We start from the raw sequence: 25,800 nt of genomic DNA, 5'->3' as shown, positions 1-25,800 counted from the left end.
TAAGTGTTGATCATGTCAATGTCTCGAATCAGGTGATGTATCACCAACACCATACACCTGTTTTATGTTTAATGTGTATTGTATAATTAAGTTTGTATCTAGACTTTTTACAGAGATAAGCATAGTATATTCCAACCTGACATTTAGCTATCATAAAAAAATCAAATAAATTAAGTTTGTCTAGAATTGATTACAGTTGCATTTTTACCTTTATGCCTTCTTCGTCAGTGTAGAAAAAAAAATGCCATCGGCAATCGGTCTTCACATAAAAGGAAAGGTGCAGCCACAAATAGTGTCCGTATATAGTCCACAACAACATTCATCATGACATCATTAATCGTAGTGCTATTCTATCCCAACGCTCTCTAATTTAACAGCCTTCAGCCTACTCAGATAATAGGAGGACTGTGATATACTTTGATAATATAAACAATAGAGACGACACAAAACAGAACCAAGCGAGTTACATTATACGAAGTAGGACATTTCGACCATCAAAAAGTAAGTAATGCGTGAAGATGAAAGGATTTCGACATTTCGACCAAGAGATATTGAACATCAGAACGAGAAGAACTTAAAAAAAACAACTCGCATATCTAAGATGCCTCATTATGTCCAGGAGCCTACTGTGGAAACAATGATGGGTGAATTACTGAAACGCCATAAGATTTACCCGAAGAAGTAAAATCCATTAAGATAGAAGCAAAACTAAGCCTGGTTTTTAAACTATACAGCCGATCAACTAGAAATAAAGATTTGTGCTATACTTTAGGATGATCTTCCCAATGATGGATGAGAAACCCTGATAAACTGAGAGAGAGAGAGAGAGAGAGAGAGAGAGAGAAGCCGTTATTAGAATACCTTTAGAACTCAAATAAACCAGCCATCACCCAGACTAGGAGGGAAGTGGCTACTAGAAACACAAAATAGACCTAATATACTTACCATTGTCAAGGTGATCATCAGTGACCAAATCAGGAATCAAATTGTGAAATGTTTCAAATCTTTAGCATGTTATTAAAATAATTAGCTACTGTATGTCATCTTCAATCAAACGACATTTGTAGCGAAATATTTCAATTATCTAACATTGAGTTTTATTAATGACAAACAAAACAAGCAAAATATTTAATAATCCTTTAAAAAAAAAAAAGCTTACCCAAGGGGAAGAACTAAACATTTACAACTACACATGTCTATGATGTAGTAGTTATTTCCCTTTTTTAATAAAAAAAATAATAACCAATATTTAATTGACTAATTGGTTAATATTATAATTGATTTATGTTTTATTTGTTTAAAATTTCAACTTGATCCGAAAATGAGTAGGAGAGATAACATGTACAATTCTTCAATGGGACAAAACCCGACCATATTTAACTGTATATGTGAATAGTGATGGATTATTTTCCCCTGTTGGTTTGAAACACAATAATTGATAATAAGAAATCAATCTTCTGATTGGTTATATATTTTTTTTTATTGATTCATTTATTGTCTAAGTCAAAGATAAAATGGGCGTAACATTTCAATTTCCAACAAGAAAGGGTGATGAAGGAATAAAGGACGTGTTCAAACTTTCTAACAGACAGACAGACAGACAGACAGAGTGAGCTGATATAAGTTTTCTAATGCATCAATGAATGGGAAAAACACAACTCAGTTAATTTGTTCGAAAAGGAAATAAAAATGAACATGTACACAAAAAATGCATTTGTTGAATTGCCACATAGCATATCAGATATTTTTATCCTCATTAATGTTCTCGCTTGTATAATTAATAGTGGCACGTTTGTGAAGGGAAACTTCTTTTAATTGGATCTCTTTGTAACGTCCTCACAAGTTGGTTGGTTTTTTGTTTTTACAATATAAAAAAAAAAGAGCTTTAACAACGTAGTTACCTCAACGTGACCCTAATTAACACTCTACACGGAACACAGCCACGGGTCTTAACACAGGTTTACTTATCTTCTTGTGAAATAAAGATGTTACTTCAAAAAGATGATTATGTCCTACGCGTGTTTCTAGGTCAATGCAGTCATGCATGTTAATCTGACAAGTCATTGGTTTTCCTGGCTGACTCAGGCAACCCATTCCACGTTCTAATAGCATGCTAATAAATCGCAGCTTATAATAAACTGAAATGGAATGAGCTAAAACAAAACAATGTATTGAGATTATCACGACCCTCCTTCTCCCATAGAGCTTCGAGGTTTTGGAAAGATAATGCAGCTTTCTAAATATTGAACCACAAAGGCCCTTGCAATTTAAAGACTGACGTCAGATTTACTTCAGTAAAATTGTCAGGATGTCTACGGATGTAATCTATGTAGGTCAGATGGACAATGGACAACGGTTACACTTTGATGGGGATCTCTTTGTTAAATAGATTTACCCTGTTGAGTTTACCAATACGTATGTTCAGTGTATGTACAATGTGTTGACTTACTACGAAACGTGATCATGCACAAAGGTGGTGTCAGTTTATATAGATTGCCGTGTTACTATAAAGACTTTTGAGTATCCTTGTACAAATGTGAACATAACCATTGTACAGTGTACCGACCGCTGTTTATTGTGACTATAAACCATAAGCAGTGGACTAAATAGATAAGCTCTACAAATACTCTTTCTTTTCGACAGTCGGATTTTATTTTTCCTTAATCTTTTTTTTGTTTTTTTTTTTTGGCATTGCATTTCAAAGTGGAATTAATGTTTGGAAGATTGCGATCATTGCAATAATACTTTAACTTCCCTTCAACGCCTCAGGATCTTTGTTGTGCCAAACTATTACAATAATAGTATCATGTGGGATAAGCATTAAAGAGAAGTGCTAACTGGAAATGGTTTACATTCCTGTAGCTTCCAGTTTCTACACGAGTTCATTTATGGAAGGGAGATAATTCATTTCTGAAAGGAGAATATTCTTAAGCTTTTGGTCTGAAAACTATATAGAAAGTTAACGAGCTTATGTAAGAGTTTATTCAGTTCTTAAGTTTTAAGCTAAAAATAATAGAGTGGTATTTAGATTGATTTAAATTAGAAGTATAAAGTGTGTTCTTGCTAAATATAGTTTTTCATGGTTTCTACGTGAAGGAATAAAATATTTAATTTTGTAAACAGAAATTCAGTTGTTGCTTCCCCTACACAAAAAATCTTCGGCATACAAGTGGACATTACGTCATCAAATTTAATTTCTAAAATTACTTATAGGCATTTACTGCTCAATTCCTTCGTAACGTTAAGCCATACAGTTAAAGCGCACTGCTATGTCTTTTATAAACCGTGCGCTGTGCGAGATTTGTTGACATTTAGAAATGTATTTTATAAAAGCATCACATCAAAAATAAAATGAAATGAAATGCAATGAAACTTTGTTTGGGAAATGCAGCAATCTAGACACTTCATTGGAAATATATTTCTTACTAGAGAAGTCATTAATGTTTGTTTACTTAAAATGTTATCTTTTTACATTCCTTTTGTCTCTCTGGTTCAAATCTCGTACACGTCATTTCGCCAACTTATCTTTCTCGGATCAAGATGAAATTCTGCAGTTTTTCAATGTCGAGGACAATACATGAATCCATCAAAATATTTAATCAATTAGTTAATTGATCGTTATAAACTAAAGGAGCTAAATCTTACAGTATTGCGATATGCGGTGTAATTGTTCGGTTCTTCCCCTTCTTGAAAACCATTTTTCTTTTAAGTTTTGCTTGTAAATTATTCTTCATCTTAAAATTCTTTGAATAGTGTACATTAGGATGATAATTTGATGTAATATTATATGCTTGTAATACAAAATAATCTGTTTATGTTTGTCTTTCAAAGTATATGGTGAGTACTTCTCAAAAGGGCAATCTCCATGTTTGCTTTTTTTTTTTTTTTGTGGTTTTGTTTGCGTTTTGATTTTTTCAACCTTTTTCAAGGTGAAATCACAAAGATTAAATTTTATATGTTTAGTTTTAGTACACATTTTTTTTTTAATTCTAGACTCTTTATTTTATTATTTATTTGTATTAGTTTAGTTTGTAAACAATAAGCTAGCTCCTCATGGTGAGCACTGAGCTTGTTTGTGTGTGTGTGTGAGTACAACACTAGAGCGGTGGTGTCTTAGTGGTTGCTGTTGTTGTTTTACTTACCACATTGTGTAGCGTTTGCTGGACAGCACTGCGCTAGGCTTGTGTCCCATTAGCCACACTGTGTAGCGTTTGCTGGACAGCAGTGCGATAGGCTTGTGCCCTGTTAGCAGCATTGTGTCGCATTTGCTGGACAGCACTGCGCTAGGCTTGTGTCCCATTGTATAGCGTTTGCTGGACAGCAGTGCGCTAGGCTTGTGCCCCATTAACCACATTGTATAGCGTTTGCTGGACAGCACTGCGCTAGGCTTGTGTCCCATTGTATAGCGTTTGCTGGACAGCAGTGCGCTAGGCTTGTGCCCCATTAGCCACATTGTATAGCGTTTGCTGGACAGCAGTGCGCTAGGCTTGTGCCCCATTAGCCACATTGTTAACATGCCTCGCGCACAAAGACGTTCGCCCTTTTTTTGAATGATTTTGTCTTGTATTTTTGTTCTGTTATTGGATGCAATATTGCCCAGGACGTTCCCGCACTTGTCCAAAGTTTGTCCGTGCACATGTAGAACGTCACGTGACTCACTCACCACGATACATCACTGTTAGTGTGTTGTTAGTGTGTTGTTGGTGTGTGTGTGTGTTTTTTTCTGTGTTCTTCGTTTTTAATAAACTAACTTTATGTGTCAACACATATTCTGTTATCACCAGTAGAAGTTCAAGTTGTAAATATTTCGAACAGCAGACTCTTTCAAAATAATTTGCGTTAGAAAATGGCTATTACATCAGAACAGCGTTGTGTTGGGACATTGATTAATTCTTAATTCTGTGCAAAGGGTTAGATATCGAATTTAAAAAAATATGTTTTTCGTTGCAGAGAATAAAATGTAACTAAAAATACTAAAGTAGTATAAATATATTTATATTTTAATATTTAGGTCTTTAAATTTGATACTGAATCTAAACAGTAAAGAAAAAAATAATTTTTGATATTTTTTTAAACATTGTTTTAAATAAATTTCATATAAAAAATTATAAAATATATTTGAGTTAATATCAGATTTACTAAAATTAAATCTTAGTTCATTTTTTTTTATTAAGCATATTTACAAGTCACTTTTGCGACATTTTTCAGTTGTTAATGTTTGTTATGTTATAATAATTTCAGTACAAGTAACAATTATTAAGTAAGATAAAATAGTTTTTTATTTCGGGAAAAAGGTGATGGGTAAGATTTAATATAGCGAAACCCACAGACAATTTTTATATGTATGTAATGTTGTCTAATTGTCACTACATATAGCACACAATGTGTTGTAAGTGTAACTTAACACAATCTTTATTATCACTTGTTTTTATCAAATGTTTGATACCAGCCCAACCGAGAAAACAGAAACGGATTGAAATTGGGAAGCGGGGTAGGGTTGTCACCCTTTCATTCTCAACTTTCCACTTTTGGACTTTCCCTGTGATCTTTATCTGTAGCCCATGTATCTGTTTTGTGTATTTTGCTTTAAGATGGCATTGTCATGCATGATAGAGGCATTCGTAACTGACATAGTTCTACCTTGTAATGACAGCCTTCAGCACCCGCCTTTTTTGTTGCCTAAAATATCTGTTTATATTATCTTCCATAAGTGTGATAATCAACAAGGAGACTGGTGGAAATTTGTTTTTTATATATAAAAAGATCAGTTTATGAAAGTGGAATCTTAATCAAAGTTCACCAATTACGTTACCAAGTATAAAAAGTAAAAACATACAAAAAAAAAGGTAATTAATGCTGATTATCTTGTTTTCTGTAAACCAATAATTCATATTAAAAACAAAACCTGCGTATATGATATGTTAATATCATGTTCTTTTTTTTTTTTGTAATTTTAAGGGTCGTCAAAAAAACGAATGTCTCTTAGAACGGAATTATAACATATAGCTTGATGACGCTTTGTTTAAAAAGCATTTCTAAAAGTAATTACATGAATAATAATTTGAAAAGCGTGGAAATGAACAAAAATATTACATGCATGAAAAGACAGGAAACAGGAAGTGATCAATTTTGTTAGAGTATTGTACAAGTTGATTAGACTACTGTAAACGTTTGTGTACAATGTGCTGCCCAAGTTAAGGTCTAACTCCTTTTCCCTATCACGCCATGTATGCAGTTATTAAATATGCAAAGCTATTCACAGGAATTAATTTATTTAAATTTTCTTCTGTTCTTTATATTCCGCCTCAAGTAAAGTTCTTTCTACGTCATTAAGCAAGCCCAGCTGACCAACCGATGTTTTTTTTTACACATACAAACATGTACAAACCTTTTTCTATGACATAACGTTTTTCAAAAAAAAAATTAAATTAAATTAAAATAAAAAATGTTACGATAAATAAATAACAAAATAAGATTTTTAGAAAATTACTGGATGTAACATATTACAATTTTTTTCAGATCTCCGTAAGTAACACACGTGTCGAGTTCTCGTTCTTTTGTATCCATTCTGTTAATCGAACTTTTGGTACAACTGATATTTAATCGATACTTTATACGAACGTCCTGTGTACGGTTGGAAATATTAACTTTTTCATTTCCGCCGACGGAACACCAGTAATATGGCGAGCCTCCAGCGTCCTTGACAACTTGAAGTGCTAGCATCATTCTCTTCCAGTCTATCTCAGTTTTTCCCTATGTAGTATTCTCACGCGGTTACGTCGTAGACGCCATTGGAAGACGAGCACCATCTTGAGGCTTGCTCACGTCAATACAATATTTACTTTTCGCCTTTTTGCTTCCTGAGCTTCGCACAATCTGAGAGACTCAGGAAACCTGTTGGTACAGAGTTGGGTTTTTGTTTTAAATATAAGTCTGTGTTACAGGACAAGTAGATATAATTGAGTTTAATACAACTGTGTTACATTGTCGTCAGCCTATTGGTCCACAGAACTTTGTATAGGGAGGGATGTGTAAATAAAGTTTAAAAAAAAAAATCAAAAGTACCCCTTTCAGACCTTACGATCTATAGGGTAGATAATCTGTTTTTATGGTCCACGGTTAACGAGGGTGTCATGTAGCCAGCACAACGCCAATACTTTTCCACATTAATATTCGGTACCCATTGGAGCTGGGTAGACTCAGAGGGGATCTATAAGGTAGTTTGGCTGTTTTTGTGGCTTGTGGTTAACGAGGGTGTAATTTGATTAACACAACCGCCATCCGTCTTTACTTCCCCAAACAATGGCATGTACCCGTTACAGTTGGGTGCATACAGGTGCGTCCTATAAATCCTGACATTTAAAATCTAAGTCTTCACTGAGATTTGAATCCGAGACCGCTCGGTTCGGAAGCCAAGCGCTTTACCACTCAGTATTTATGTAGATAACTTAGTAGTTGCCTCTTTAGTTTTTTACCATTTACATTTTTTTTTCTCTTCCATGTCTCAAAAACTTTTTTTTCTCTTTTTTTTTTGGTCTGTTTATGTGGCTTTCAGTCAGTATGGCAACTTTTTCAAACTCTGCTCACGAAACCACTTTAGTTGAAAACCTGTTCTATTACCTGATGGAAATGTCGAGTTGGTTGTTGAAGTGCCAGACATGAATGTCCACGACGTGAATGTCAAAAAAAAACAACAACACTTCGCATGTGTGTCGTCAATCAATGTCACTTGACTTCTTTAGTGTATGCTTCAGTGAAATGTCCATGTTATTATATTAAACCCAAGCATGAGCGAAATGACTAATTAAGTTTAAAAACTCGTCCAACGTATCGACACTAAGACAACGATCAAGATTGTGGTGGAAGATTTGAATCTGATTATTATTTGGTGTTTATAATTATAATATTTTCAATATTAAAATGGTTTCTTTAAACAAATGTACTAATAAGCATTGTTTTCATAACATGTGGATTAGTTTGCAATGCGTTAATTGCATGCGTGTCTACATTCATGCTTTAAGTGTATTATTTCTTCTAAAGTTTGACAATACAATCTGAGAAGTATTTGTAAGTTACGTTTGTTAATGGATGTTACTCGCTTAACATAATCTATTAGTAACATTGTTCATCTATAGGGTCAATAAGTCTAAATTGTATACTATTTTTTATCGAAAGATTTTATAAAGTTTGTATAGTTTTGTTTCTTTGAATGTAATTTCCATAGCATAATCTTATAAACCGAACTAGAGCATGTAAATCAGGATACAATGACTTTATAAATAGAAGACGATTCAAGCATAGATAAATGAACTTTCAATTTATTATAAGTGAAAATTAATGTATAAATAAAAGAAGATTCATGTATAAATAAAAAACTAAAATTCATGTAAAATATGAGACAATTCGTGTATAAATAAAGACAATTGTGTATAAATATGAGACGACAAAAATTCATGTATTAATAAGAGACAGACAAAAATTGATGTATAATAATTTACAAAAATGTATGCAAAAATAAGAGACAGACAAAAATTCATGTATATATAAGTTACAAAAAGGTATGCAAAAATAAGAGACAGACAGGAGATTGTATCACAAAAAAGAGACAGACAAAAATTCATGTATAAATAAGTTGAAAAAAAATTATGAAAAAAAAAAAGAGACAGACAAAAATTCAACTAAAAAATAAATATAATCAAAAGACAATAATACATGTATAAACTAGAGACAGTTCATGTCTTCATAAGAGACTTTATTATCAAGTTATCATGACTTTGTGTAATTAAAAATCATATAAGGCATTTGACTTTCAGTAATCACATTCACGCTTTAAATTTGATTTTCAAATTTTATTCATTCATTTGTGCTATTTCATTTATTTCCTTTGTAACAATTTCTTGCTACTGTGGATGTACTTGCAATGGTTGAAAACAGGGAGTTGAGGTGAGTTTAACTGGTTTATAATGTTTTGTATTTTCTTGGACTTAAAGTGATATGATGTATAATGATTGTTGTTGATGTGGCTAATGACTTCATAAACTTTAGAGTCGTGCAATAGTTGTCGTAGAAAAAGAGGAGGAAGGACTGTCTAAAAGTTTTAGTTTGAGTTATTTAGTAGAGGTGGGGTACCTAGAGGGATGCGAAGTGACACCCATCGAAAATGATATCTAATAAGGTAAAAAAACAATTTTTATTTGTTTTCTTAAGAGAAAGTAGATGATTTTTTTCTTAAGATATCGAAACAAGCATAAGTTTAGTAATAATAACTTTTTGTTGGGAAAGTTTATTTTGTGAAGGTGTTTACCGCACTAGGGGGCAGCTACCTAGCGACGCCTCTGCACATTTGTAAAATTTAAAAAAATAAATCCGAATTGAAAAAAAGGTTCCTTGCATCACATTACTAGACATGGACATTTAGATAAGTAAAATGTATCATGAATCGAAAATAAAAATACAAAAATATATAATTATAACTTAATATAAATGTGTAATAATAATGGCTATGCTTTTGATTCCGATAATTAAGGATGAGTGCGGTGTTACACATTACAATAAGTGGCCATGCAACTTCCTTTACCAATCAAAGTCATCACATAATAGTTTGTTATAAATGGTTGATAGGATCCTACTTATGGACCAGGGACCTTTCTTTCTTTTGACAGTAGTAAAACGTAAGAAAAACAGTTCGTGACCCGTCGAACTTTGGATATATTTTTATCTCTTTTGTGGAGGCCCCTGTCTTGTGGAGTTCCGTGGCTGTAGCCTTGACTGCTTTCCTTTAAATCCAGCCCTGTCTAGATATAAATATTACTTTTATATACGTTCATTTTTTAATCGTAAATTTCTTTTTTCTTGTTTTTTTTTCAATCGACTATCGAAGTTGGTAAGTATAAAAAATTCTACTTTTTTTCTGTCCACATTAATTTAATACTGTCAATGGTTTACTTAGTGTCAGTGACTGTTAGGGAATGAAGTATCACATTACAGTTTGTTCTAAAAATAGAATAATAGTAAATTCTAGTTATATTTGGAATACAATAAAGTTTCTCAAATTGTGACTGCCTTTGTTTAGCTCTTTTTGCTCCAGAGAAAACTTGTAAAGTATTTTGCTTATACTAACAAGAATAGTTCAATGACCGACTTGTTAGAAGTACTATTGTTTGGAATAGAATGTTGTTTAAAATATTTTATTTTTGCTCTGATCACTACACTGTCAAAATGAAGTCTAAAATGTTGGATCTGATCCTAACACAGACTAAAATCTATGTTTGTAAAATGTTTTACATGTTTCGGATGTTCCTTCAGAGTTGAAGATAATTACTTCCTAGTCTAAACCTCCCGCAGGACGACGGGGGATGGGAGCGGGCAGGGTTTGAACCCGGGACCATCGATAAATCTGAACGACAGTCCAGCGTGCAAACCGCACGACCAGGCAGCCATCCTAACTAGCCTATCTAACATATATAATCTCAACACAAGCTGAAATCTGATATGTTGGATCTGATCCTAACACAGACTAAAATCTAACATATATAATCTCAACACAAGCTGAAATCTGATATGTTGGATCTGATCCTAACACAGACTAAAATCTAACATATATAATCTCAACACAAGCTGAAATCTGATATGTTGGATCTGATCCTAACACAGACTAAAATCTAACATATATAATCTCAACACAAGCTGAAATCTGATATGTTGGATTTGATCCCAACACATGCTAAAATCTATGTTGGATCTGATCCCAACAGTTAGAGAATTTTTACTGATAAAATTAATTAAGTAATGGTAACTTTAATTTTTGTAATTATGGCTTTAGGAATTTAAAAACAACAGAAATGTTTACGACTTCTATACCTCTAGTAAATGTATTCTTTCTTTATGCCCAATTTAGAGAGTTACATTTTTAAGAAAACCTTTTCTATTTGTTGTGATTTTATTTTTTACATGTTTACGAATCTATCTTTCTTAAAACTTTTGTTGAACTTTTAAAACTATTTTATTAAATATTTCCAATTTATTGTTTTTAAACTGCCAATAGCAGATACGTGATATACTATTGGACATTTTTTTTTCTTTGCCAGAAAAATGTCACTCCTAATTCTGCTATATTATACATTTTTAGATCGAAAACTAAAAATAAAAACATTCCTGACATTAAAATGTTATGTTTTTATGTAAATTATAGAAAATTGCAAGCGATTTCGAATAATTAAAAATGAGCCATTACTTGGGTAACTTATTAGATTTCATTCACAAAATTAATTAGTAGTCGTGTTTGAAATTCGCATTTGTCACCGTCACCAACTCTGCAAAGCGCACAATTTTCTAAATACCAATTTGTTTGAGGCAAATCTTTCGTTGAGTCATAAAAATGGAATTAGGGCATGCAGTTCGTTACATGGAAACCAACATTTGCATTAATTATGCATTCCAGCTTTCAATAACAACAAAAGCTCGTCTCAAATTTCCTTGTTGTTTTCATGGCATTGCATTCAACCATTTCGTTTTGTCCATTTTATAAACAAAACTTATCTAGCATTAAAGACAGAGCATTATGTGCAACAAAAGCCATCAAAATAAACCGCGAAACTGAATGTATTCATAATTGAAACACCCATTGTGTTACTCGAACTGAATGGCTTTTGTTCTTTTTATCCCATACAAACAATGCGGGAGGATGCATCCAATAGCCAACCTCGGTATTCATATTTCTTTTGTTTTGTTTCGGTAATTAGACATAAAAATATTTTTTTCATTTAATTTTTTTATCATATATTTTTTGTTTCAATATAATATACACGGGAGGTATTCATTCACACACAAATATGTATCTATTCTGTTGAATTGACACTTATCAAGCAAAAACAAATAAAATTAAAATATATTGTCAAGATGCAACGTTTTTTTTTTGTGCTTATTGCGCGGGAGGGGATGGGGGGGGGGAGGTAAATTGCAAATATATTTTCTTATTACTTCTTTAAAATATTATTTGTTTTCTTTTCTCTATTCGTTTCTATTTCACTGACAACTCGCGTCTGGCTCTAGAAAAAATGGTCGCCCCCCCCCCCCCCCACAACTCCGTGGATGCAATCAAGTGAGACCTCAAAACAGGGAACTTTGTTGCTGACCATTGGGAAGACATAGCTCTAGACCGCACTACGTGGAGAGAGATGATGACCAAGAAAAATAGTTGCGCAGTGCAGGACGGAACATTGTCCTATTGGGGCATACTTTGCCCGGTTCCGCACTAACTTTGACTCCCGATGCCGTCACTGTGGAGAGAGCGTCGAAACAGTGTCGCATGTCTTGTACGAGTGTCCCCAGCTCCGCGAGCTAAGGGGGGACTTGCCTGTGCAGTCACTCGACTTGTATGGTAGCTATGAGGCACTACGCCGGACGGCTAAGTTTCTTGCCAGAGCACTACGGGAGGACTAGTCCTTCCTGCTCTGATTTTTCAATAGGAGATGACCAAGAAAAAGCAAGGGCCTCGGCTCTGGAAGAAAAGCTTGCCAAACAATAATGGCCGGCCCCTATACCACCAAAGCGAAAGCCACCTTAACCTGCGATATATGTGGACGGGAGTGTCTTTCCAAAATAGGACCCCACAGTCACGTGATAAAGAGTTCTACGAGATGACGCACAGTCGTTACGACTGAAGGAGGCCAACTTATTCGTTCCTTAACCAGAGTTAAAGCATACATATATGATTCCTTCAATACAGCTTTGTTTGCACATTTCGAATATAACGTAATTATATGTGTGGGGGGCTTAAGGCGCTATGATAAAAATATATGCCCGGCACTTGGGCTGATTCATTTCCATCAAGCTAGCAACGCTGTTAAAAATAATGTAAGCGTGGGGGATGTGTGTGTGTGGGGGGGGGGCAGGCGCTTAGCCATGACTTTGTACAGAATATGCACGCTTTTCTTTTTTCTTTTAAGCAAAAGTACAAGGGAAGATAATACATTTTGGGAACATGTATTCACTGCATCGATAAAACAAATATGTGTTTGCTAGGTTGTCCCCCCTTAGCTAAAGTTTGCTGGGCACTTCAGGCCAGCGCTTAGAAAAAAATTAAGAAGTTAAAAATATCTCAAGTTCTTTTTTTTTTAATGTCTGCTACTCCCTGTCTTTTTTAATGTTTATAGATCCAAACTGTTTATTTCTTTCTATTTTAATGCAATTGTATTTTCTAACATGTATTCATATCTTTAATTCATATTTCGACCTACCCCCTTTACTTTTCTCCAACTAATGTCATTAGAGCTGGGTAGACTCAATGGCGCCCTAATATTTCCAAAATTCAAAATCCCAGTCTTCACTCAGATTCGAATCCACGGCTCGGAAGCAAAGCGCTAACCACTCAGCCACTGCGCCTCCTCTGTACTATTTAGTTTTATATTTTGCTTTATATTTTCTGTTTTACTCACCTTGTTTGTTGAATGTTGTAAAATGTTTGTTTTACTTGTTTTGAATGTTACTTCAGAGTTCAAGATAGTTTACTTCCTAGTCCAAACCTCCCGCAGGACGACAGGGGATGGCAGCAAGAAAAGTATGAACCCGGGACCACCGAGACGACCGCAAGACCATTTGATAGCCTCCATGCACTAAAACTCCGTACTGGGATTAATCCCTTACAGCACGGTCCATGTATCTGGCAGTGTTTTGTAAGGTCTGTTTGTCTCTGTAAAAAGCGAGACCCCCGCATATACCTTCAGTGAAGTCCAGTAGTGCGTCGGCGCCGTAGGCGCCATTATCCCTTTGGTGGTTAGAAAGGCTTTTATCCAACTACCAGGCCTGGTCATGGGGCTCTTCACCCCTGAGGGCGCCCAACGGTAGACGGTCATATCGGTTGACTGGGCCAGTATACAGCGCTCCGTCCCCGTTCCTGGGTCCCACTCGCTACAATTGGCCTAGAACAGAGCTGACTGCGGGGAGCTTGTCTCATATTACTATACTATAACCGCCACGGGTCTCTGATGACGGCCCCCTTTGTGGAACGGCGTGGCGGACTTTTTGGACTGGTGTACGGGCTACGTGTTCCATCCCTACCCCGAGTGAGATAAAAAAAAAAAAAAGCTCACCCAGGGGGTCCCGCAAGGGCCTGATTCGCTACTCGTACTTAGCCTATCTAGGTCCACCCCTAGACGTTTCCACCGGAGACGCCACGCTGAGGCGACGGGTAGCTGGAATCCTCCGGCCCGCAGTTCTTTCTGTCCCAAGACTAGTCGTATCTTCGAATGTGTTTCTGAGCAACCTGCAATCGTAGAGGATGTGTGACAGCGTTGACACCTGGGATCGCACGACCAGGCAATACTATCGAATATACGAATAAATACGTTTCATTCAATATAGAGAAATCATATTCTGAGTTTTTAGCTTGTTTGGTAACTGGATTAATCATTATTTAATGATTGCCTCCAAGAATATCGCTTTTCAAAATTGATTTAAGTGAATGGTCAATATTTGGTCTAAATAGTTTTAGTTAAAATAAACTTTGAATTATATTGTTTCTCTGGTCTAATTGATCTCTTCTTATCTTTTGTTATCTTATCTTATAAAATACAGACCTTACTTCAGAAAAGCAGATGGGGAGGTGTGGTGGCTGAGTTGTAAAGCGCTTTGCTTCCGAACCGTGGATTCGAATCTCGGTGAAGACTTGGAGTTTGAATCTAGGGTTCTTTAGGGTACCTTTGAGTATACCCAGCTCTAGTGACATTAGTTGAGGGAAAAATAAATGCCGTTGAGCGTGCGGTAGTCTTAATGGTCCCGGGTTCATACCCTGTCCGCTGTCATGGCTCAAGATGTATTACTGATGTTTTTGGTGGAACGTCATGCATCTTTATGATAAGTCCTTTAGTATTTCGAACATTTGTCAGGGCAAGCTATCGGGGTCGTGGCTCCACGTATTCTGTAATGGATTATTGATTTTAGTATCTTCTATCTTCACTATGCTTATTTATTTATACTATTTTATGTGGTTCAAGCGGTTATTCTATTGTACAAGTGGCGTATAATTCATCGCTTGCCCATTGCTGGATCATTTGTTGAATTGAATTTAAAAATATAAAACTAAAAATATATATATATAATTAAAAACTGTTGTTCTTCAGAATGTTTAATCCACACCAATCGTTATAGAAGGCCTGAACTCTGACCTGCAACGTCGCAACTTGTGGGCAGTTTAGGCCAATAGCTCGTTGCCACGTCTTAGGTCTGTACGACGTAGGAACGAGCTATTGTTCTAAACTAAACCTTTTATAAGGAATGGTCTCGGTTTAATAGCAGTATAGAGGCAACTACGAATCCGCATATGTCATGTTTTTTTTTTTGGGGGGGGACGTTATTAAAGACAATGCAATACCCTCCAAAACAACTCATGACATAAATTGTCACTTCCTAAGGCATAATTAAGTCTGCCTTTATGATTTTATACACGTGATATGATATTTGTTTTCTTTTATTTCTACAGCGTTTTACATTACATTTGTTTTCCAAGCAATTTTTCTTTTTCTATACTCTGTAGCTGTGACATGTAGTGAGCATGTATTTGTGGGTTCTGGTATTTACTTTTATAAAACATTCATTTATTGAAACAACTCCAGCACAAACTGTTGTTTAGGCTTCACTGTAGCTATTGTAATATGATACAAACTAAGTGCATCTTTAATTATAATGTTTGATTGACATTTGTTTCTCTTCTGCTGCCTGGGATCGAATTACAGGCGTGCCAGGTATGTTTGAGGCTGATATTATCAAAAATAAATGAAATCATAAATTGCAAACATAGCGATAATTATTTTTTACAAACAATGTAAAGATTTACCAATAAAATAAAAAAATTTGTTAGTTTAAGACTGTTGATACCAAAACGTTGGTGTCTAGCTTCAAGTTCTTAGTACAACTAAACCAATAAAAAAAAACAACTTTAAATAAAGTTTGAACAGACATCTTCATGCCAGTCCTTTTTATTCTCTTTAATAACGACAGACAACTTCGTGGTTTCAACAGTCATTATTTAACCAACAGAAATCAAACATTCGCCTTAATTTCTTCATGGTTACATCGTAAACATTCACATATTCTCCATAACATGGATTAAAATATTAAGAGAACAATTATTGTGCAACTGAAGACTGTCCCAGTAAAATTATGACTACTATTGTACTTATTTTTGTTTAGATTTTTGTTTAGATTTATTTATGAAAAATAAAATGATGAAACAAAAGTTTTATTCTATACTAGTCGACCCTGTACAATCCCTACCCAAACTTGGCCCCACGAAATCGGTTTCGCAAAGCGCCCCACGATGGTTAAGTCCGGCCCTGCTATTTAGTGACGGGTGAATACAGAGTAGTGTACTTGTTCCCCACTCCTCTCTTTTTTTTTCTGAGCCGCTAAAGTTACGTGGGGTAACTGTAGTCCGACTTGTAGAAATAAAAGAGTGATCTTTGCTTTCCTTCTTGGTGTCCAGACTGTTGAGCCATATATATAGATAGAGAAAGAGATCATGTTTTGAGTTGTTTTTCTTTAGCTGAACTGGGTTAATCATAATTAAATAACTGTCTCTAATTTGATATCACTTTTCAAATTTGATTAATATAAACTTATGATTGGGTAAACGGTCAATATTTGGTATATATATACACTTGTAGGTAAATTAAATTATAATGTATGTTTTTATTGGCCTAAGAAAACAATATCCTCTGCTGGCTACAAAAACGAATGTGTAATTTCGGTTTTAAAATAGGTTTTGTTTAAATATTAGCGTTTTCAAATATTTTTTACTGACTAATAATCTGTAGAAAAAAAAATAAAATAAATCAAAATTTAAAAAGAAAGAAATGTGAAGAATGTTTCATTTAATTTTTATAACTAATTTTTTTTTTCATTTACAGATTCATCCAAGAGTAAGTCAAATTTAAATTACACTTTATTACAGTAAAACTTATAAAAAATGGATAAAACTATGTTACATTGTGTATGCATATAAAAGTCACGTCTATATCTAAGTAACATATTTTAGGGCCTACAAAGATACACTGTTTTACACTATGTATAGACTGGCCAATAAAGTAAGACCAATGACTATATTTAAATGGCACTATGAGCAAAGGGGAGGTAACCACTGCAATATTGAGAGATGCGTCAGTGATCGTACGGTGCTTCTCCTTGGTTAGGCCTTTGTGGTTAGGCAACGTGTGTCCTATCAGCTCCACTTTCACTTTTTGATGTCTTGGGCTATGAGCTTTTGTCCAGTTCTCTCCCACTAATTGACAGTAGTTATCTTACCTACAATGCACATATGACTTCATTAAAATCAGGATTTTGAGACTTCCCAGTTGTTTCTAATCCTAATTTAGCAAGTCCGGGACAGCTAGTAAGAATAAGATCCACGGTCTACTATTCCTCTATCAATTCATCGACCAATGAGAATACTATTGTAATTTCTATTTTAGTTTTTATTTTTTATTTATGTTAGTTTTGGCTACACATTTAACAGCGATTGAACCAGGAAAAAAAACAAAATTGTTTTTTGCTGACGCTTAGTTAAAAGGATGCTTCATTGATTTAATGTTGTCTCTGTTTTGTATTGTTCCACAGAATTGCCCGCTAGTAAGTATCCACAGTGTTAGAGATTGGTTTACATCGAGGCAAATGTCAACAGAGACACAAGTTGAAAACACTTGGCAATGATTACTAGCGAAATGGCTGTCTCAACACACCTGGTCCATCTTTATGCACACAAGTCAGAAAAAAACAATAGAGAAAAAAACAAACAAAAAAAAACAACAAAAAAAAAAAAAAACAAAGATAAAACGTCTAACCTGTTTTGTTTTCAACTGAACTTAAATAATTATTAAAAGTATAAGATTATGATTATAACATAACTATCCTGTAAAGCTAAGATAACCCTAACCTTTATATCATAGAATTTGATAAACTTTTGCTTTAGTATATTCCAAATCTTACATTAATATTTTATTTCCTTTTTTTAAACTCTATCTAAACGTTCTAAACCGAAAATCTGTATAACTATTAACTATATTTATATTGTCATTAGGGCCTACTATTGGCTATAAACCTACTTGTAATAGTCAAAGGTGCCACTTAAATTGAGTATTTAAATATAGAATTTGAAGTATACTAGCATGTAATACGTTCACGGACTAATTCTCATGATCCGTGTCTCCAAATTTCGCTCTTCGGTTTCTTGATACTTTTTAATTTTACGCGCGTGCAAAAGCGTGCTACGTGTGTGTATGTTTGTGGTTGTGTCACTATGCGTCTTAGTTTCTTTAGTTCTATGGGATGACATGTGAACTGACAGGCTTCTCTACAACAGACTTAAAGTTGTGACATTTTAAAACAACATCTGTCAATCTTCTTTTCTTGTTTCTCTTCCGCACGTTGCTAGGATAACCTATAGAACACGAACAAAAATCTGGCCAGCTCTTCATTTCAGAAGACTGCCATCTTGGATGTAAAGAATGTCTCTGGAGTATATGGGATGAATTATTTCCCTTCGATTCGTTCAGACGCACGGAGTTCATAGTTTCTATTGTCAGTTCAAATCCTTTATATTTCCTTTCAAAAAGATTGATTTCACTAAAGCTTCCAGATATATTTCTCGAAGAATAGACCTTTAAGAAATCAAACTAAATTATTCAGTTACACAAATACCTCGTATTTAGACATTTGTGTTGCTCTGACTTATGGACAGCGTGTGTGTCAAGAAACAAGAGAATGTGAATCGTGAGTAAAAGTCTTTAAAAAAAATTCAAATGGCAATTAGAGAATGTATGTGATAATTGTAAAAACATAATAATAATAATAAATATAAAATATAAATAGTATATGCCAGTGTGCAATTTAAATATGAAAATTTTTGAAAATAATATTGTTTATAAAGCTGCTAGGGTGGCGTGGGTGATGTAAATCATTATATATGTATTTGAGTGTTTACGTTCTAATTGGTTTATTTAAATGTTCACTTTTTTTCTCTGACTGTGTCTCGGAGTGTTGTAGCAGGCGGTCTGTTGCAATTTATGAATAATTATTTTTTTATATAGAATGTAGCTCTAACGTTTTGTCATTTTTTTTACATTTTTGTTAAGTCTCCTAAAGAACGATGTTTTGATTTTTAGTGTTGTCAAAGTTTACAATACACTTTCATTTTTTCTTTTAACGTTATATATTTATTCAGAAATGGTATATATGTCAATAAAGAGAAATAAACATTTAAATAATTACGAAGTTAAGATTGGTAAACATGATACATACAATTTTCTTTTTTTTTTATCTTTTCAGTTTCGAAAGAGGAGTATGCAAATAGAAGTAAGTGACTTGCTGATTATTATTCACAATAAAAAAAATTGCAAGAGGTTTTTTTTTTATCTGCCAGTCTGTCTGTCTGACATTTATTTTTAAAAAATTTTTGAGTACAAAAACAAAATAAAAATATTCGATTTCACGTTAATTTCACCATCGCCTGTATCGTGCTTAAATTGGTTCACTGGGTACTTTTAGTCTTCTGAAGACAATTCTATCCCCTATATATTCACAATTTTTTAAACAAGATTCAAATGTATACAATGTAATTGTATGGTAATAATGTAGTCTTCATCCGAAATTCACAACTGCACATAAATGATTTTAACTATTTTTAGTATTTATCTAATAAATGTCTAAAGGGCTAAGTATGACTTTAAATTTTACAGATTTGCTATTTCTTTCTGCTAATGATATTTTTTCGTGTTTATTCGTAACTGTTATGTAATACAGGCGCCCACGACTTTCATGTGTCCCCCATTCACGTTTCTGAAGCAAAGACAACCTTAATTTTATGTGTCAGCAAAACATTACTGACAGAAGTATTACTATCTAGGTCAATCTAGGCTATCACTTCCTAAAGGACTTTGGCTTCTTTTGAAGCATGAAGAATTTCGATCAAAAAGCCTTGACTGGCCAAGCATTTTAATACGCGTCACTTTAAAAAACCAGCCACTATTTAATGCATGGCGGCTTCAGTGTGAGTCTTAGAAGGACTTTCTTCTCTTCTTTTGATCCCGACTGGGGCAAAGGCGACTTACCAACTTCCTCCAGGCGTTTCGGTTCAGAGTCTGTCCATCTCCCACGCCTAGTCCGTCTGGCATCTGTTTCCGAATCGCGGTGCAATGTGTTCTTTGTCCGTCCTCTTTTTCTCTTCTTTTCGGGGCGTTTCACATGAGAGGTTGCCTTGAAGTGTTGATTGCAGGCTAGCTAATGTTATCGGCTCTCCATCTCCAGGCAATCGTAATGGAAGAAAATACTTTTCAAGATAATTTCGGAAAATTTGATTGTTAATAATAGTTTGGCCTTCACTTTCTATTACTATTATGAAGTTTATATTTCTGTGCCTAGCTTTCTAACAGGTCGTCATGTAGCTAAAAATGGGACCATCCGAGTGCACTTGATCTGTATCTTTAATGTGTTTAATGTCCTTGACCTTTGGTAGACTACCCCTTGCCTATATCACTACAATCATCCAAGTGCACTTACCCGTATAGATTATAAGGGCTTATTAGTCTGGTGAATGAATTATTGATTACTAAATCTTAGTCTGTCCTTGGATTCTAACTTACGACTAACTGCTTGAAAAGTGGTCACAGACATAAACTGTAAATGACATTTTGTTTCTACAAGAGAAACCGGAAAACAAACAAAAACAATTAGAATTTCTAACGTTTTCTAGAATTGAAGATTTACGATTACAGTCGATTTAAGACTTGGAGTTTGTTTTTTATTTCGGATTTTAAGGGCACTCCTGAGTCTGACCAACTCTAATGAGTACCTGACATTGGTTTTGGAAAGTTAACCTACATACATAGAAAATTAGAAGTAGATGACCTATATATTATCTGCCCTATAGATCACAAGGACTGAGAGGGAGTGCTTGAAAGCTTCTTTCAAGTCATTTGTTGTCTATATAACTTAGTAATGTTTCCCGGTGGCTGAATGGTAAAGCGCTTGGCTTCCGAACGAGGGGTCCCGAGTTCTAATCCTGGTATAGATTAAGTCTTAATTTTTGGATCTTAAAAGCAGAGTCCACCCAGCTCTAATTGTTACCTGATATTAGTTTGGGAAAGTAAAGGCGGTTGGTCGTTGGGCTTGTCACATGACACCCTCGTTTACCGTAAGCCAATGAAACATAGACTTTTACATCATCTGCCCCATAAATCTCAATGTCTAAAAGGGAAAACGCTATTAGGTAAAATCTTTATTTCGAACCAAAATAAGAAAGGCATAACAGTCGATATAATTTAGAAAAAAAAAGGGAGACAATTGAATCTATTACAATTCTATTTTAAGCTTTCTTTATTAATGATGCTATCCGAAATGTTAACTTGACATTTCCCTCTAATAGTACAAGTAGCTAACAATGTACGAGTCACATTAACTCAGTTACACGAGAGTTTGTGTTGCTGTAATATTCTCTAATTTCTCTTTTGTTCCCAACTCATCAGTCTCTCCTAAAGCCTTTCCAAGTTCTTGAAGTGCGCGACTCAGATGAAGACGCCGCGCGTGAGGTCGGAGGTCTACAGTCAAGAGCTGTGCCGGATCGATTTAGGAAAAGTCTTCTGGAGCTTCTGAACAACCAGGCGTACGAAGCAGATGAGAAATAAAGATGGAAAAGAATAGCACAGGTACAGTTCAGTGAATAACTAAAGTCCATGCAACAACTCGCAATGTACACACTTGTACATATACTCTCTTATCCTAGTTATCTTAGCTATAAGTTTGTATAAATATTCTCTTATCCTAGTTATCTTAGCTGCAAGATTGTATAAATACTCTCTTATCGTAGTTATCTTAGCTGCAAGATTGTATCACTTCGCGAACGACACGCGGTTGTCTGAGGCAAACATTTTAAGAGGTTACAAGGCTGTCACCCTGGATGGTCAATAGAGAGTTCGTTCATTATGGTTAAATGATGGCCACTTGCGTCATCCAGGGGGGGGATATTGAGGGGGGAGGGTGACTAAGTGACTTGAGCTGAGAAATTTGATTTTAGTCAAGAGGATTCACGCAACACTTCTACCTCACACTCTCCCCTATAAAGTCCATCCTCGTCCCCAGACGTCGTGACACAATCCTGCTTCCTGGATGGTCAATAATAAAGAGTCCATAGACATTTGTAACGCTACACAAAGTAATTTAGCGAAAGTTGATGTTGAAGACATGCTTACCATAATAAAAAACTGCCAGGGTCCGTTTTTTTTGCAAATGGATAAAACATACAGGTTGGTTTGGAATGAGCATTGTGATTCGAATGAATTGCGAGTCAGATCTGCAAGAGGCTCAAACTAAAACTGATTGCTTGAGTCTTACATCGTGTACATATTAAAGGAGTACATTCATTTAATATTTTCTTTCATTTAAAGTAGCACGCCATTTTCTTTTTACTTTCAAATTTTTAGAGTTGACTTTAAACTCGGTAAATAAACCCAGAATTCTTATATCATAACAAAACCAAATAGAAGAAAAAAAATGTATAGTTTCTTATAGACTTAATAATGTCTTGATGTTTGGACACATTAATAATATCTTAAAATACTGAGAAGGGTTTACAACCGAAAGTCTTCTACAAATTTGCGGGGGGGGGGGGGGGTCGTAATTTGTCATTCAGGATTTTTCTCCAGTCCATCTGAGTAAGCTGTACGAAACATACTCTACCCCTCTCCTTTCCAATGTCTCTAACAAAAATATTGAACCAGTGCATCGAGAGTGCTTCCTAAAACCAATTAAAAATAATATGTACATGCATTGTAAGATGCGTCTTATAAGATAGTAATAAGATAAGCGTATGTTTTGGAAGCTGAAAATAGAGACTAGTGAAAAAAAGCCTACGTGGCATGTCACCAGAAAATGCCGATCAATACCAAAAGTTACCGATTAGTCAATTAGTTACTGATGATTAATTATGTTGTTTGAAACCAACAACGGAAATTAATCCTTCAGTATTGTTAAAAAATATGTAGAGTTTTGCCCCCTTAGATAACTGAATACATTATCCCTCCAACACTCAATCTCGAGGCAAGTTGAAACTTTAAAAAATTTTTTATCGTACCTAATAAAACATGAATTAATTACAAAAAAAATAACTAATCATTCATTAATTATTAGTAATTAATTATTTTGATTTATACTGAATAAGGGAAATAACTTCTATATTATTGAGATATATAGTTGTAAGTGCGGAGTTCTTTCCCATATATAAGAGGTGTTTTTTTAACGATTTTTAAAAATAATTTGCTTGATTCACTTCTCTATTCTAGACATTCAAAGCCAATCATTGTATATTTCAGATAATGAGAACCAGCAAGATGGATTCAACAGCCACCTTCCATTATCTGTCCATATTTACTTTACTATTGAAACAATGAATAAAAATTAGTACAAGTGTTGCTGCCATGTTGTTGAAAGAATTTTATTTTTCTAAATTACTTCTGTTCCGACTTGACTTACACTCTTCCTAAACTTGGCACTCGTTCAAGCATTAAAAATGTACAAATTATAATTAATTATTTCCCAGTTTAAGTGTATGTGGAAAATGGTAATGTTCAAACCTATTTGAAATATATTGTAATTGTCACTTTTTTAAAAATATGTAACACTCTCGTAAGGGTTGAGATATTATCATGTTATGAAATGTCAGGGGCCGGTCTTAGGGCACTGCAACCTATGCGGCCGCAGTGGGATCCGCACTTTCATAGGCCCACTAGTTGTAAATTATTAAATTAAACCATTATAATTTATAACAGTGTTTCCAAGGCCTCCTCGTTCCATATGCTAGGACAAATTTGTACAAATGCACCTTCTTCCCTAGTGCTGTTAGAGCATGGAATGGGTTGCCTCAGCTAGCCAGGAAAACCAGTGACGCAGGACGTAATTATCTTCTATTTTGAAGTAACGTCTGCATTATATAAGAAGAAGAAATTGCAAAGTGTACGAAAAAAAGTCATGAAAATCTCCTGAAATTATTATTTTCTGAAAACTCATAAAAAATGACCTTAAAAATAAACAAAATTTTCATTTTGGGGTGTCATTAAATTTGGAAAACGCCGATCTCTTAAAAAAAGTAAATCTACAAGGCAGATGTGAATGTTTATCAGTGTTTTGTTGGAAAACTACCTTCTGTTGTACATAGCTCGTAATTTAATTTGACCGTGATTTTACACTTAGTAAAATATGAATAAAATGCAATGACGAATTAATTTTATTACATAAATTCTTAATTTTCACTTATTATCCTTATCCCTACCCAGACTAGGCCCCGCGCTAGCGGTTTCGCATAGGGCCCCGCAATCTACAGGACCGGCCCTGTGAACTGTGTATATACTAAAATTATGTGTTGAAAATATGTATAGGATAATTAGCCAGGCAAGTTTCATGATAGAAGATACTTTATAGGCCCTTTGTGACGGGGATAGATTCATGATTGCGTTAAGATATTTGAACAATAAAGAATCGAAATCTTCAATAAGAATAGATCTGAAGATGGATTGTCGAAATATGTTTAAGACTTATATTTCATTTTTACTTAAATAAGGGAGGTAATAATTATTCGAATTCTCTAGGAATTTAAACTATTTTGTGTATTGCCTCCCTTTGTAGGAGAAATAACTGTAAGAAATTGTTATTTAGAGTCCATTGCTAAAAAAAATTGAGAATGTTAGTAAAATGTTTGATTTTGAATTAATTTACTTAAATATCTATTTTGTTTTGTTGTAACAATGAAGTGTAAAATCTTGGTTGTAAAAAAAATGTTACGAATGAAACAGCAACACTTGCTAAACCTAGTTGGAGTTGAATTTTGTTTACATGTCTTTAATTTATGTATTCATATTTTATGTCTACCACACTATACACATACCAACTAATTATACCTAGTGACAATTAAAACATAATGCTTGACATAACGTTTTGCCCACTGAAATGTGTGACATAAATATGGTGGCCTCCTGAGGGATCTCGAGTTCCAATCACCATGTCACTACGTTGATTCGAGATTAAGCACGGAAACCCTTTGCCTAAACCTCCTCCACCACTACACGGCCACAAAAGGGATCGGACAAGCTCGGTCCCTGTTAAGGCTGATGACGTTTGATGTCAAAGGTCAATGTCGGACAAGAGTACACCCATCTCATGTTGTAGAGAGAGACACATGCTATACCAAAGCAATAAAAAAAAGATTTCATAATCCAACATTAATAGTAACAAACACAATAATTAACAAAACAAAGTGTGCATGATGGAAAAGACATAAAGCAACAGATCATAAAAACGTAATTTTTAATTATAAAGCTTATATCAACTCATTCTGTTTGTCTGGTAAAAAGTTTGTACACGTTATTTCTCCCACACCCAATCTCGGATCAAGCTGAAATTTGGCATAGGTATTTGTTTTACCTGACAACACAAGGATATTAAAAAAAAACTAACCGATTAGTTAATTAACTATTAGTAATTAATTATTTTGTTTGACTTCTATAACAAGGGCAAGAAATTGTACTTAACTGAAGTGGTGTAAGCCGAATTAGACCCCTTTATATGATGCCACTCTAAATTGCAACAAACAATAAATACTTATACAATCCTCTTAAGTATTTCACTAGCAGAGTGGCTTGCACTTCTGCCCGAGGAGGCGCCAGTCACGAGTTTTCTTTTTTTTTTTATGTAAATGCTTTTAAAATCCAATTATTGTAAAACCCACCCATATATCCCTTTCATCTCCTTCCCCCATTTCCCATT

The 25,800-nt window shown here is 34.4% G+C and overlaps 2 long non-coding RNA genes across 3 annotated transcripts in view; both read left to right on the top strand.

The window, feature by feature from the left end:
* The window catches only part of LOC106059516 (uncharacterized), a 70,579-nt gene extending 52,060 nt beyond the window's left edge, over positions 1 to 18,519 (top strand). Inside the window, exon 4 of one of the 2 annotated variants that reach the window (XR_008780266.1) lies at positions 18,510 to 18,519. This is a non-coding gene — a long non-coding RNA (uncharacterized LOC106059516). Of the gene's footprint in view, positions 1 to 5,449; positions 5,514 to 18,509 lie in introns of those variants that run through there. The other variant, XR_008780265.1, reaches the window with a different exon arrangement.
* Positions 18,520 to 18,744: 225 nt separating this feature from the next.
* LOC129928798 (uncharacterized) lies at positions 18,745 to 24,844 on the top strand. Its single transcript, XR_008780267.1, has 4 exons — positions 18,745 to 18,762; positions 19,318 to 19,344; positions 21,513 to 21,692; positions 23,355 to 24,844. It is a non-coding gene; the product is annotated as an uncharacterized LOC129928798 (long non-coding RNA).
* The last annotated feature ends 956 nt before the right edge of the window (positions 24,845 to 25,800 follow it).

The sequence above is a fragment of the Biomphalaria glabrata genome, chromosome 10, assembly GCF_947242115.1.
Source record: "Biomphalaria glabrata chromosome 10, xgBioGlab47.1, whole genome shotgun sequence".
Lineage (NCBI taxonomy): Eukaryota > Metazoa > Mollusca > Gastropoda > Planorbidae > Biomphalaria > Biomphalaria glabrata.
This window is presented reverse-complemented; position numbering and strand designations above follow the sequence as displayed.